A 15,276-nucleotide genomic window follows, 5' to 3' on the forward strand; every position below is an offset into this window, starting at 1 on the left:
CGCGGCATGTGGGATCTTCCCAGACCAGGGCTCGAACCCGTGTCTGCTGCATTGGCAGGCAGACTCTCAACCACTGCGCCACCAGGGAAGCCCATTACTTTTATATTTTCAAGACAGTTCATGACCTAAAACATTTCAGACTATGTGAGTTCTAATATTGACTTTATCATTGATTTGATTTGTCATTGATCTTCCAAGGATAAATCATTAACCCTATCTAGTAAAACAAAAAAATGTTCAGTCTTTCACATGCTGGGTGAATGCACTAGTTTTAAAAGGAATTCCCTGGGTGATACCCAATACAAACAGTTGCCCTTTTGCTCATCCAGTGTTTGGCTGATTGTTTCCTCATAAAAAGAGACAGTGGGGACCTTATATGGTTGCCCCTTTTGTCATCAGCTTTCCTCTTAGAGCAAAAGAGGACATTTTGGCTTTCTACCCTCTGATTATTTAATGGAGGTCAAAAATATAATCTCTCATTTAGATTATTTTTAAACTACAGGCAAACTGATGACCTTAGTAGGGTTTAGTGAAATATATGTAACAGGTTTTTTTGTTTGCTTTTGTTTGTTTTAATGAGACTTTAATTAGTTAGGCTGGATTCATAACTTCTCAATTTGTTTCAAAGATGTCCAATACAATCTCAAGGAAATATCCCCAAAGGAACCATTTCATTCAGATTAATATAGGTTTTCCCACTCCCCAAACTATTTCTCTTTTTAAATTTAAGACAGGATAAAGGTTATAGATTGCAAAATAATTAAAATATATATTAATCAATAATTATTATTACTCATTTGCTTTTTACAATTTGAGGTGATACATTTAATTCAGAAAATGCTGAACACAACTATATATAATAGAGTCACTTGCTGAAGTGTAAAGCTTATAATGAATATGGTAATAGTAAAGCAATTTGCCATTTTCTTTTTCTCTAACTCACTTTCAACAATATAGGCTGTTCTGGGATTCACAGGGTTAGTTATCCTTGTGATAAAAAGGGAGCTAAAATTTTGACTTTGACCATGAAATTTGTTCCACTCTTCTAAAGAAACATCATGAACCTGTAAAGGGATTTTAACAACATGTCTTTCAAAGTCAAACAATACAGTTCTTATACAGACGGGGCTGCATTGACGTGGTGAGGTGTGAGAAGTTTGAAATAGCTTGGTGTGGGATCAAGGTTAATATAATTATGGACCACAAACCCCAAGAAATCATTCACTCTCTTATATCTGACCTACCAGCCTGCAATAAAAGGTGGTCTTTCAGTCTTCAGTGCACTGATTTAAAACGATCTATTGATCTGGACCAAAGAAAGATGAATATACTAAGGGACCGAGGCCGCCTCCAAGTGATAATGAGCAGACCGGGAGGAATGTAGCTGTGGGATCCGGAATCTTCTTTCCACAAAAGACTATGGCAAAAGCTGGGACTTTAAAGAACAATGATGAAGATTCGGAGAGGAATGTCATTCTTGTGGTCCCTGAGAAAATGAAAATGCATTAAAAGAATGTCAGGAACTACAGAGGAGAATCATACAAGTGAATAAAAGATGAGTTATTTGCAGTTGCGGACTGAAGCAGGAGCCAAAGAGAATCACAAACTTTGGGAATTGTGGAAGCTTTACTTTTTTCTAAAGGTTTTTTTTTTTTTTTCTTTCTTTCTTTTTTTTTTTTTTAATACCCAGGGCAAATGAAAATGTTGCAAGAAAAAAGGCCCATCAAATCTTTCAATCACGGACATTTTCATGTGTTTTTGGATCAAAAGCAATAATATTGAGATAAGTGTTTCTCTGGTCTATATGTACCTTCTCATTTTTGATTACTCATGGACACAGATATGAATTCTCATGCTTTGTAGATAATTTCTTTTCAATAATTATGTATTAGAAAATAGTGCCTACAGTGGGGTTTTTTTTTTTTTTTTGCATTATAAATAAGTTACCTTTAAGAAGTAGATGTCTAAGTTTCAGAAGGCCTTTATGTTTGAGGCAGAAAATGCATTTGATAGTATAATTTAAAATGATTCTCTTTGCTTTATACATTCTGCTATTTCAGTTACACATACGTTTGGGTTTAATTCATTTTGTCTCTATCACTCTCTTCCATGAGATATCTTTAAGTTATAGAGGACAAATTATTTTAACACATTCTTTTCCCTCCAGCATACTTAAAAGCAAAAAGCACACAATAATATTTGTTCTACTTAATAATATTTGTTCTATTTAAACATCAGTGTAGATATTATGTAAACATTTAGGTCATGATTAATTACATTTATGAGGATAGTTAGACACTGTTTTCCTCACTGCTACTATTAACCCCTTCTGGGATTTTGCAAGGATGGGAACTGAGTTGTGTGTGACTCAGGTCCTGCTCCTGAGAAAACTCCCAACAAATATGCTCTCAGCTTGACCCTCAAGGCTGTAATTGGAAATGGGGAAAGAAATAATCACAATTTTGAAGGAGCATGTATAATATGATAGGAAGTAAATGACCCTAGACTCGGACACTTGAGTGTAAATCTTGGCTTTGTCAAATAATTAGCTAAGGTTTCTGACTTCTCTAAATCTCTTCCATGCCAAAGGGGCATAATATCAACCTGAAGGTATTTTTGTGGTCTTTTATTGTCTATATATTCAGTTTTATATTTATTAAATAAATATATATATATCTATATCATATCATATATATTATAATAAATTATGTATATATACACATATATGTACATATTCATCTATACACCTCTACACACAAAGACATGCAGCAAAAACAGCAATCAAACATTCCACACATCCCTATATCTAGTTCCCTGAGGAAATCACTTTTAACATTTCCTCTTGTTTTTTCAGCTATGCTTCATATTTCCAAGAGATTAGTCTCCAAAATTTACAAACAGGTCATGTGGCTCAATATCAAGAAAACAAACAACCCAATCATAAAATGGGCAGGAGACCTAAACAGACATTTCTCCAAAGAAGACATACAAATGGCCAAGAAGCACATGCAAAGATGCTCATCATCACTAATTATTAGAGAAATGCCAATCAAAACTACAATGAGATATTACCTCGCACCAGTCAGAATGGCCATCATCAAAAAATCTACAAACATGGGAATTCCCTGGTGGTCCAGTGGTTAGGACATTGCTTTCATTGCTGGTGGGCCCCGGTTCAATCCCTGGTTGGGGAACTAAGATGCCACAAGCTACACAGTGTGGCCAAAAAAAGAAAAAACAAATCTACAAACAATAAATACTGGAGAAGGTGTGGAGACAAGGGAACCCTCTTGCACTGTTGGTGGGAATGTAAATTAGTACAGCCACTATGGAGAACAGTATGGAGGTTCCTTAAAAAAAACTAAAAGTAGAGCTACCATATGATCCAGCAATCCCTGGGTACATATCCAGAGAAAAACATGGTTCGAAAGGATATATGTGCCCCAATGTTCATTGAAGCGCTGTTTACAATAGCCAAGACATGTAAGTAACCTAAATGTCCATTGACAGATGAATGGATAAAGAAGATGTGGTGCATATATACAACAGAATATTACTCAGCCATTAAAAAAATGAAATAATTCCATTTGCAACAACATGGATGGACCTGGAGATTATCATAATAAGTGAAGTAAGTCAGATAGAGAAAGACAAATATCATATGATATTGTTTATATGCAGAATCTAAAAAAAAATGAAGATACAAATGAACTTATTTACACAACAGAAACAGACTCACAGACACATAGAATAAACTTATGGTTACCAGGGAGGAAGGATGGGGGGCAGGGATAGATTGGGAGTTTGGGATTGAGATGTACCCACTACTATATTTAAAATAGACAACCAACAAGGGCCTACTGTATAGTACAGGGAACACTATTCAATATTCTGTAATAACCTAAATGGGAAAAGAATTTGAAAAAGAATAGATACATATATATACATAACTGAATCACTTTGCTGTATGCTTGAATCTAACACAACATTGTTAACCACTATGCTCCAATATAAAATAAAAATTAAAAATTTAAAAATTAAAAAAGTAAACTAATTAGCTTCCCTACCCCAACTTTTTGCTTTATGGAATAAACAAGTGCTTCATTTTATAATTTGATGGTATTCTAAGACATTAATTATTCATCCCTATGATCTCAGGTGGTCTCGGCCTGCAGAGTGTCTTGAAGCAGTATCTCGGTTCCCGGCCAGTGATTGAGATCGGGTCGAGGCGATGAAAGCACTGAATCCTAGCCACTAGACCAGTGGTCAGTGACAAGGCCCTGGCCCTATGGCTTTGCAGAAAAATAATTCCCACAAAGACGGAAGGTAGTGAAACAAGTAAAGTATTTATTAGGAGAAGAAAAGAGTATAGTACGTGTGGATAGACACAGAGGCAGTCTCAGAGAGAGAGTTGCACCCTCGTGGCAGTTTGAATCACTTTTATGGGACATTTTTTCCAGGTTTCCTTTGGCCCATCATTTTGATTTGCCTAGTTCAAAGTTCGTATTTTGTATGTCTCAGGATCTTCCCATGTGTGCATGTGCATCTCTTAACCAAGATGTATTCTACTGAAGAGGCCTATGGGTAGACTTAGCAGCACTTAGCATCACTCCACTTTTGACTTCCAAGGAGCCTTTCTGCGCATGTGTAGTCAGGGAGGTCTCCTGACTTTGAGAATGAGAAATATGTGGTCTTTTATCTTCTATCTGGGCAGGGCCCACCCTCCTCTCTCAATTGTCCTGTTATTCTCATCTCATCTCTGGAGTATTGGTCCAGAGGGAACAAACACCAACCGTTTGCCCCAGGGTCCCATCTGTCTCCTGCCTCACCTATGTGGTACAAAAGAACTATAAAATCCCTATTAATATAGTAAAATACATAAGATGTTTGTCATTTCCTTGTGTGTCTGTGTGTCTGTATATGATGTTTTTCTTTGCATTTGATGCTCTGCAAGGATGCTGACAAGAGCTTGTCTATCTGGCATCTCTTTCACTAGGAAATCCCTTTCCTTCTCTCTTGATTGTATCTTTTGTTTCTTTTTCTTTGTTTACCTTGTATTTTGAAGAAATACATCTTCAAGAAGCTTCTTGAGAAAGTTTATTGGAATTTTAAAATCTTGTTTTGAGATCTTGCTTCTTTTAAAATATTTTTAGTATCATATTTAAATATAATTTTTCTATCATTTCAAAGTATTTTTAAATTATTTTTTATTTTCTTTTAGCTGTCAGTGTTGCCATTAATGAGTTTGATGCAATTTGATTACTGAGAATTTATAATTTTTTTGTTTTTGATTTTAACCCTCCAAATCCATTCCTCAATCCATTCCACAGAAGCTTTTTAATTCTGCATTTTTCAGTTGCCATTGCTCTCATATTTCTCAATGCTCTACCTTAATATGGATTTTTTCCATTAATTTGTCTAGCTACTCAGTGGTCCTTTCAATTAAGAAAGCTGTGCTTTAGAAAAAAAAAAAATTAATTTTTCTTTGACAATATTCTTCCATCCGGTTTTCCAGCTATTTCGGGTATTCCTTTCAGTTGGGTCTTGGATTTTACAACCCATATTCTCAAATAATTTTTAAACAAATTGTCCTATTTTTAAAGAAGAAAATGAAGTATAAAAATGCTGGCATTCTTGAGGTTAATTATTGTAAGTTGAATAAACAATTATCTTAATTCCCACATAATATCTCACTAAAATGACAGTGAAATAATCAACAAAAAAGTATTACTGCACAAACATACAAAAGAATGGAAGAGGAGGCACAAAAAGTCAAGATATTTCAACATTCTGGAAAATTGAGTATAGAAGAATGGATGGATGGATGGCAACTGAATCCAACAAAGATAAGAAAGTTGGCACATATGCAGCAAGGCACGTTATGGTTTACACTGCACTATCGTGAAAGGTCCAGGTGTCACAGACAGCAGGTATCTGTGAAGGAAGAGATTAGGGATTGAGTCAAACACAGAAGAGTAGGCGACATATCTGTAGACAAGCCTCCACCACGTGTCCCCCCTTACCTAGCATAACAAGATGACTACATGGAAAAATTAATCTTGGGGAAATTAAACCAGAGAAGCTCAGGATATAGGGAAGCCAGTCACAGTTGAACACAAAAGTAAGATATGATATTGAACAGAAAGGCACTGAGAGAAATTGTACTCATCAAATAGTGAGATCCCTACTTCTTTTTTTATATTCAATCACCAGAAAGGTGGATGATGAAAGCTGGACATATTGTATCATGCAGGCAGGAGTCTAAGGTTTCCATTCTGGGAAGTTTCCAGATTCCAGGAGAAAAGACTGACAGATATATCATGAGGAATTTCCCAGTGAATTGTTCCATCTTTTTCTCCTGTGAAGAAGCTCATCATTCAGAAAGTCCCAAGCATGCATGATCTAGCAATCATCTGTTTAGTTCTGTATTCTCCATTACAAATTGTCAGCAAAAGTCACCAGGCGTTTGAAGAAAATCTCTAACATAAAAAATGAAAACAAAAATAAACAAAAAAAGAGGTAAGAAAAAATATAATTCAGGAAGAAATAAAAGCTTTAGTGACTATAAAGTCTTGAAAAAGATAGATGTTTTAAGTATAAGCAAGAAGAGGATACTATAAAAGGAAAAAAAAATAAGATACTGTGTGTCCAAGGAGAGACTCTTCTAATTAGAGAATATGATCATAGTAATACTTTGAATAAGTCAATAGAAGTTTTAAAGGAAAATTTGTGACTTTCCTTAAAATGATAAGAACGGTAAAAATGTACCATTTTTTTTGACTCAATCCCTAATCTCTTCCTTCACAGATACCTGCTGTCTGTGACACCTGGACCTTTCACGATAGTGCAGTGTAAACCATAACGTGCCCTGCTGCTTATGTGCCAACTTTCTTATCTTTGTTGGATTCAGTTGCCATCCATCCATCCATTCTTCTATACTCAATTTTCCAGAATGTTGAAATATCTTGACTTTTTGTGCCTCCTCTTCCATTCTTTTGTATGTTTGTGCAGTAATACTTTTTTGTTGATTATTTCACTGTCATTTTAGTGAGATATTATGTGGGAATTAAGATAATTGCTTATTCAACTTACAATAATTAACCTCAAGAATGCCAGCATTTTTATACTTTATTTTCTTCTTTAAAAATAGGACAATTTGTTTAAAAATTATTTGAGAATATGGGTTGTCAAAGTAAAATAATAAAGAGTAGAACTTTTCCAGTTGAAATGGAAAAAAGGGAGATAAAACCTAATTGGATTTCATGTTTCTTATCAGCCCTCAAGAAATTGTCAGCAAATGGAGTCCATACAAATATGATCATACAACATTGGTTAGGGTTTAGTACCAGACTATAGAAACCACTTTATCTAATTCAAGCATACATTTATTGCCAGGAATTCTTTTGATAGGCTAGAAGAATGGACTCAACATACAGCTCTGATTTCTTGTAATCTCACTACTTCTGCTGTGATTGGGAAAGCACTTACCTCTGTTTAGAAAACTACCAGATTAGGAAACCTCTGCAATAACCTGCACCAACAAAATAGTCATTTCCCCAAAATTCTCTCTTCCTTCCTAACTGTGATTCAACTTGATGCTTGGGGCAAATTCATTTCTTTGGTGGAACGTTAATCACATCTGGAATCCAATGGCAGGAAATTCTGAGAAGTACTTTTCAATCTCTTTGGTATCTTCTGGAAAAAGGGAAGGGTGGGTGTTAAGAAAGTTAATTTATTATTTAACCATCCATCTCTCTATCTACCTACATCTGCAGCTGCTTGCTTTGTTCATACAACAATATAACTTGGATATTTTAGCTCTGCCTAAAAAAAGTACAAATAATTCCAAGTGATTGAATGAATTTTTCATCCATGCTCATCTCTACCCAGGCTTAAGAGTGGAGAAGTCAGATGCTTGGATTGATTCATGGTTTGGGTTTTGTATGGTGAGTGTAAAAGTAGAACAAGAATGCAGACAACTGAAATGAATAGTTGAGAGACTACAGTCTTTGAAAAGAAAGAACATCCGGAATACACTAATACTATCCTTATAGTACTTATGGTATTAATCAATTTATTAGATAAAATCCTTACATGCAATGAGTAAAACCCATTTTAGCTAGTGTAAGAAGGAAATAATATAATGAAGTTTATTAGAAAATTCACAGAACTCTTTCAGAGAAAGAAAATCAGACTTGGAGGCTACTCTATCACAAAGACCTAAATTGCACTGAAGAGTGGCTTTGGCTGAAACAGTATTATGTGGATTTAGTCACAGACCCTGCAGATAGCATTGCTGATGCTGGACGGTTTGTATTACTCTTTAAGATTCGTCATTTTACTACAGAAAACTGGCTTCCTCAGCCAACATACTTAATAGAATGAATTCCAGGCAGCTCAGGTTTCTTCATTGTGCTTCTAATTAAGAGTATGATGCCTGTGTTTTAGTTTCAAAAGAGTGTGCTTGAATTTGACAAAACATGGAACAATGAGTTAGGAAAAATCCAAATGTCTTCGACAATAGGACAGAAGAGAAGTTATAGGAAATCGAGAGAACTAGTAAAATAGAATGTTGACAACACTGGTTGTGTTATTGAGATTTAATATTTAATTGATACAGCCATTGCAGAAAATGCAAGTATTTTGAATATAGTAGTCGCTAAATAAAAGTCTGAAAAATAATTAAAGGATGGTAATACCTATTAAATACAATAAGTATGTATAATAAAAAATAATCTAAATATGTGCATGAATAAAAAGCAACTATTCCCACATTTAAACTAAGATTTAGAAGTTTTGTATATATTAGCAACACATAACAATTTTAGTAGTAATGGAAAATAAATGGCAAAACAAACTTATTAATGGCTTATTATTGGAATTTTAGTAACTCCAGCAAAATGGTAAAGTATTTTTAAAAATACTTTGGATCAGCTCCAAATTTTCCAAATGTTTGATTTCCTTTGCATGCTAGAGAATTTTAAGTTGTATCACACATATATAAATGATACACAGTGGTATAGATAGAAAATAGGTCTTTGAGTATACTTTCTAGAAATTAATATATCAGAAATTATCACTTTTGTTTTCAAAGTTGTAATGAATAACTTTAGCTTAATATGCACTTCAAATTATTAATGTATTTTGGCAAGAAAATAAACTCTCTTTAGAGCAACAATTTTGAGGCAAAACCTGAGTGTCTCTCACTGCTTTACTTATTCTGGTAGCAGAGACACTATTAGATAAATTTCATCATGCAAATGTCTCTTTCTAAATAAACAGAATCCACATTTTCTACAAGGATCTGCTTCAAGCAACACTTACTATAACTATCACTTTAGACCTACTGTTTTTAGAACATTTTTTATGTTATCTCAATAGAGATTGTTTATTTAATGGATTGTCATATATGCTTGCTGTTTATTTCATACTTATTTTATTGTAATATTTACAATTTTTTTCTAAAGTTATTTTTATTTACTTTGAGATTTTGACTGGATCACATCTTACTTCATAGTAACAAAGGATGAGAGTTAGTCAAAAACAAATTATTGACATATTATCTCCTGTATCATAAAGTTTAAAAAGAGAGTTGAAGTAAATAGAGATAAAAGGGAGTTGGAAATAGAAGAATAATAAAGATGAAAGGGAGGTAGAGGAAAAAATTTTAAGGGAGCTGAAATAAGAAAGAGGGGACAGAAGGTTTGATATAAAAAATGAGATGGAGGCAAGAAGCTAGAAAACAGAAGAGAAAATAAATTGACATAAAGCATCTAAGAAAGAAATTACACAGTTTGTTGATAGACGAGAAAAGGAGTCGTTTTTCTTAAATGTTTGTAGAATAAAAGAAGTCTAATCGTGTCTTTAGATGAATAGCATTGCATGGATCTTAGAGGAAGAATATGAGAATATAACTGTCACAGTGAGTCACATCAACTCCAGAGATCCAGCATAGTTTCTTTGATGTTTCTCAGAAAAACATGCTAGTTGCCTTCCACACCCGAACCTCGGGGAGTCTGTGATCCCTAGTTTCCTTTCGGTAACCCACTATAAACTCCATTCATGAATATATCTAAGCCTTTCCTGAACCTATTTATATTTTCAGACTATATAACCTTCTGGGATAATGGCTTGCATATGTTTACTACCAACTGTGTAAAGTACAAAGCATAAATCCCTTTTATCTTTTACCCTACATTGGGCATCCTCTAGTCCTGGTGCACTTTAATTTGGTGAAAGGAATCTATCTTCACCTTTCATGATCTGGCAAAGTTTGAATCCATGCAGTCTCACCTGTAGTTTTATAAAACTGAATGTTCTAACTTTTTACAATATTTTGACATAGAAGCAAAGGTTTGCCAGAGCTTTACTTTTAGTTACATGTTTTGAGAGAAATTATCTCATATTTCTAGGTACCCAAGTTATCTATAAATCAAAGTGCTTGAGCAGGTTTAAAATTTCTTCCTTCTTCTTACTTGCTTGTACATTACCACCCATTCCACCCCACCCCTAGGAGGGGGGAAAAAAAAAAGGAAGATGTGGAAAAGAGGGAGAAAACTGCATTGTAGATGAGTACATGGTCTTTAGAGTTAAACCACCAGGATTCAAATTCCATTTCCTCCACTTAGCTCTATACCCTTAAGCAATTTACTTACTTCTCCATACTTTCATTTCTTCATCAGTAAATTGGGGATAATAATAGTTTCAGCTTCATAAGGCTATATTTTGTTACCAAATGTGTGTTATGTGTATGTGTGTGTTAAACTTAAATCAGCATCTACTATATAAAATCACTACATAAAAGTTGGCACATGTACACACACATGGAGAAAGAGTGAGACAGTGAGAGCAACACACCTCCATGAACTGGTGCCTTTATGTGGTCATCCTACATTGACTCTGGCCTTGGCCTTGAGACTTGTTTAAGCCAATGGACATCAGCAATGAGAAACAAATCTATTTTGAAAAGTCTTTCTACATGGGGCTTTTGGAATTTTCCTGAGACCACCATGTAAAGAAGTCCAGTCTAACCTATCTGGAGGCTACATAGAGCAAGAAGTCTGGTCATCCCAGCTAGAGCCCAGATCCCAGTTGACCAACAAATTGCCTACAGCCACATGAGTTTGCTCAGGTGAGACCAGCAGAAGGACCACCCAGCCAATCCATAGAATCATGATAAATAAAGTGGTTGCTCTTTTTTTTTTTTTTTTTTTTCTTGCGTTATGCGGGCCTCTCACTGTTGTGGCCTCTCCCATTTGCGGAGCACAGGCTCCGGACGCGCAGGCTCAGCGGCCATGGCTCACGGGCCCAGCCGCTCCGCGGCATGTGGGATCTTCCCGAAACGGGGCACGAACCCGCGTCTCCTGCATCGGCAGGCGGACTCTCAAGCACTGCGCCACCAGGGAAGCCCAAGTGGTTGCTCTTTAAAATCAATAAATTTAGGGTGATTAGTTACCTAGCCCACAGATATATACAACTGATAGCTTGATCTCTGATTCTTCTCTATGTGCTAGTTTTGAGGGTTTGTGACAGCAACTAAAAATTCACATAAAGCTAAGCTAATAAATTCAAGTCCCACTCTCTATTATGAGAAGTTCACACTGTGTGTACACATGTGACAAATATATGCAATTGCATTAAATTGAACAGATCAGTGATGTCTAATATAGTGTTCTCTGGGAAACAGACTTGGAGATAGAGACTCCAGGGCAGGAAGTTTATTGGGAAATGTTTTTAGGATTAATACATGTGAGGGAGTCAGGTAACAGGGCTGGACAATGGGAGAAGTTAAACTGCAGTATAGTTGATGCAAGGGTCTCAACATCACACAAGAGCTCTGGAGCTGTGATGGCCCTTCAGCATTGTTGCTTGGTACCACAGCTGTGATTAGTCACTGGATGAGAACTGCATTCAGGGAGAGATTTTTAACCTTGGGTGAGGCAGAGGCAATATTTTTCTTTTTTTCTCCTTTATTTACAAGTAATTTTTAAATTGACATATAATTGACATATAACATTTCATGTTTCAGGTGTGTAACAAAATGATTAGATATTTGTACATGTTGTGTAATGATCACCACAATAAGTCTAGTTAACATCTATCACCATACATAGTTAAAATTTTTTTTCACTATGGTAAGAATTTTTAAGATATGTTCTGTTTCCATGTCTTGGCTATTGTAAACAGCACTGCAATGAACATTGGGGTGCATGTATCTTTTCGAACCACGTTTTTCTCCAGATATATGCTCAGGAATGGAATTGCTGGATCATATGGTAGCTCTATTTTTAGTTTTTTGAGGAACCTCCATACTGTTCTCCATAGTGGCTATACCAATTCCTAAATGTCCATTGACAGATGAATGGATAAAGAAGATGTGGTACATATACACAATGGAATATTAATCACATTAAAAAGAATGAAATAATGCAACTTGCAGCAACATGAGTGGACCTGGAGATTATCATACTAAGTGAAGTAAGTTAGACAAAGACAGATATCATATGATATTGTTTATATGCAGAATCTAGAAAAATAAAAGATATGAATGAACTTATTTACAAAACAGAAACAGACTCACAGACTTAGAGAAAAAACTTACCATTACCAGGGGGAATGGTGGGAGGGAGGGATAGGTTGGCAGTTTGGGATTGACATGTACACACTGCTATATTTAAAACTGATAATTAACAAGGACCTACTGTACAAAAAAATTTAAAATTTTTAAAAAAGTTATGTTCTGTTAGCAACTTTCAAATATATAATATGGTGTTGTTAACTATAGTCACCATGCTGTACATTACATTTCCAAGACTTATTTTATCAATCTTTTCTTTCATAAAATATGGGTTTTATTAGTCAGCTACAGTCATAATATGATCATTATAGATTTCCCTTTTTTATTTGTCCCACCAAACACAAAGCAGAGCTATTTGCCAGTCTAATTTTCCTCATGTGGGTCACAACTTTGGTTTGCCAATAAAATCCCCTTTCTCAGCTTCACAGTTGAGAGTGACAGAAACTGACCCTTCCTTCTCAGATGTAGACATCACAAGCCTTGGAATGATACACATGGGATGGTCCAATTGCAGGGAGGAAGGAGAAGGTGTCAAATTTAAGCAGGGTCCAATGCTTCTGTTCTACCTGATATTGGTACACTGTGTCCAGTGCTCTTGTGAGAGCCATTTTCTAATAAGGTACATGTGTTTCTCAACCATCACAGCTAAATGTGTGGCACAACCTATATAAAGGGTCCCAGTGTGACTCAGCTTCCACAAATTCATGTCATTTATATCAGTGCAATGGAGGTCATCATGGATTTTTCACCTGATGAGCCTCTGTGGATGCAAAGCTTTGTCCCTGTTGCCATCTTCATATGATTTTCCCAGGAAAATTGTTTTTTTTTTTTGTTTTTTTTTTTGCGGTATGCGGGCCTCTCACTGTTGTGGCCTCTCCCGTTGCGGAGCACAGGCTCCAGAAGCGCAGGCTCAGCGGCCATGGCTCATGGGTCCAGCCGCTCCACGGCATGTGGGATCTTCCCAGACCGGGGCATGAACCCGAGTCCCCTGCATCGGCAGGCGGACTCTCAACCACTGCACCACCAGGGAAGCCCGGAAAACTGTTTTTTAATGGGTATTTTGCTGAGACCAGGTCAGAATGTTTGCATCCCACACATGTAGATTCAATCCTTCAGGGGCTGTCTCACTTTCCTCAACTGAAGATGTACAACAGGTTTCCAAAGATTTCTAATAGGGGGTGGAATGTTTTTGGTCATGGTGGGGGGTGAGGGGGCTTATGGTCATCTCTAGAATGGTCCAGGTCCTGGCTTCAGAATTTTAGGACTTGCAGACAATCTTGATTTCCTGGCTGCCCAGTGTTTCTAAACACCTTGATGCCACATCTATAGGGTACACATCTGAGAAGCTCTCATTTGAATTTTGTCCCCCAGTGATGAAGATCTTCCCTCTTTTGACGTCACAACTGGGAATAATCATGAGCAGCTATGATCATGAAGGACAAAGGTATACCATGTTTCTTTCTTGGGCTTCTCTCTAGGCTCCAAGACTGGCAGCAACTTCATGGTGTCCCCACCAGACTAAATTTCAAAAGAGGAGGTCCTGGGCTTCCCTGGTGATGCAGTGGTTGAGAGTTCACCTGCCGATGCAGGGGACGTGGGTTCATGCCCCGGCCCGGGAAGGTCCCACATGCCGCGGAGTGGCTGGGCCCGTGAGCCATGGCCGCTGAGCCTGCGCGTCCGGAGCCTGTGCTCCACAACGGGAGAGGCCACAACAGTGAGAGGCCCGCATACCGCAAAAAAAAAAAAAAAAAAAAAAAAGAGGAGGTCCTGATAAATTCATTCAGTTGTCTCCAGAACCCACCAAAGCATAGAGTAGAAGTCAGTGAGCAATGAGTGAATTAAGAATGAAAATGGTTGAATAGATAGATGAATGAATGAATGAATACAACCAGATGCCTAGGCCACTGATTGCCATTCTCAAAGCACAGAATTCAGCAGTGAAGACTTCCTGTAGGCAGAAGGCCTCCTGCACCTGTCCCTGTTACAGTCCTATTCCTGTGTAGCAGCCTTGGAAGGGGGAGACAGGATTGGGAAAGAAGAGTCTGGTTTCTTTAGTTCCATGCTGCAAGCCAGAGTCCAGTTATGCCTTCTCTATCCCTTACCACTGTGCCCAGGTCCGCTTCCCTAAGAACCTGGCTTCTGGGATAAGAAGCAGCTTGATATTTCTAAGGAGAAATCTGGACAGTACTACACAGCATTCACTAACCATGGTTTGCCACAACATATAGCAATATAAAACCTTTGTAGAAATTCCTTCTATGGAAATTTCTGAGAGACTAAGAAGACAACAGACTTAGGAAAATATGCTTTGTATGAAAGCAAAGCGGTTAAGTAGCCATTTAAAATATTGGAAATTTATTTATTTATTTATTTATTTTTGCAGTACGTGGGCCTCTCACTGTTATGGCCTCTCCCGTTGCGGAGCACAGGCTCCAGACCCGCAGGCTCAGCAGCCATGGCTCACGGGCTTAGCCGCTCCGCAACATGTGGGATCTTCCCAGACCGGGGCATGAACCCATGTCCCCTGCATCAGCAGGTGGACTCTCAACCACTGCACCACCAGGGAAGCCCAAAATACTGGAAATTTAAAAGACAGATACAAAATCTCTTTGAACATACAACTATATATTTGCAATTAGGTAAGCTAAATAGCTTTAGAAAAATGAGGAGATATAGAAATGGTCAAAGCAATCCTTTGA

This window comes from Lipotes vexillifer, unplaced genomic scaffold, assembly GCF_000442215.2.
Source record: "Lipotes vexillifer unplaced genomic scaffold, Lipotes_vexillifer_v1.1 scaffold2118, whole genome shotgun sequence".
In the NCBI taxonomy this organism is placed as follows: domain Eukaryota; kingdom Metazoa; phylum Chordata; class Mammalia; order Artiodactyla; family Lipotidae; genus Lipotes; species Lipotes vexillifer.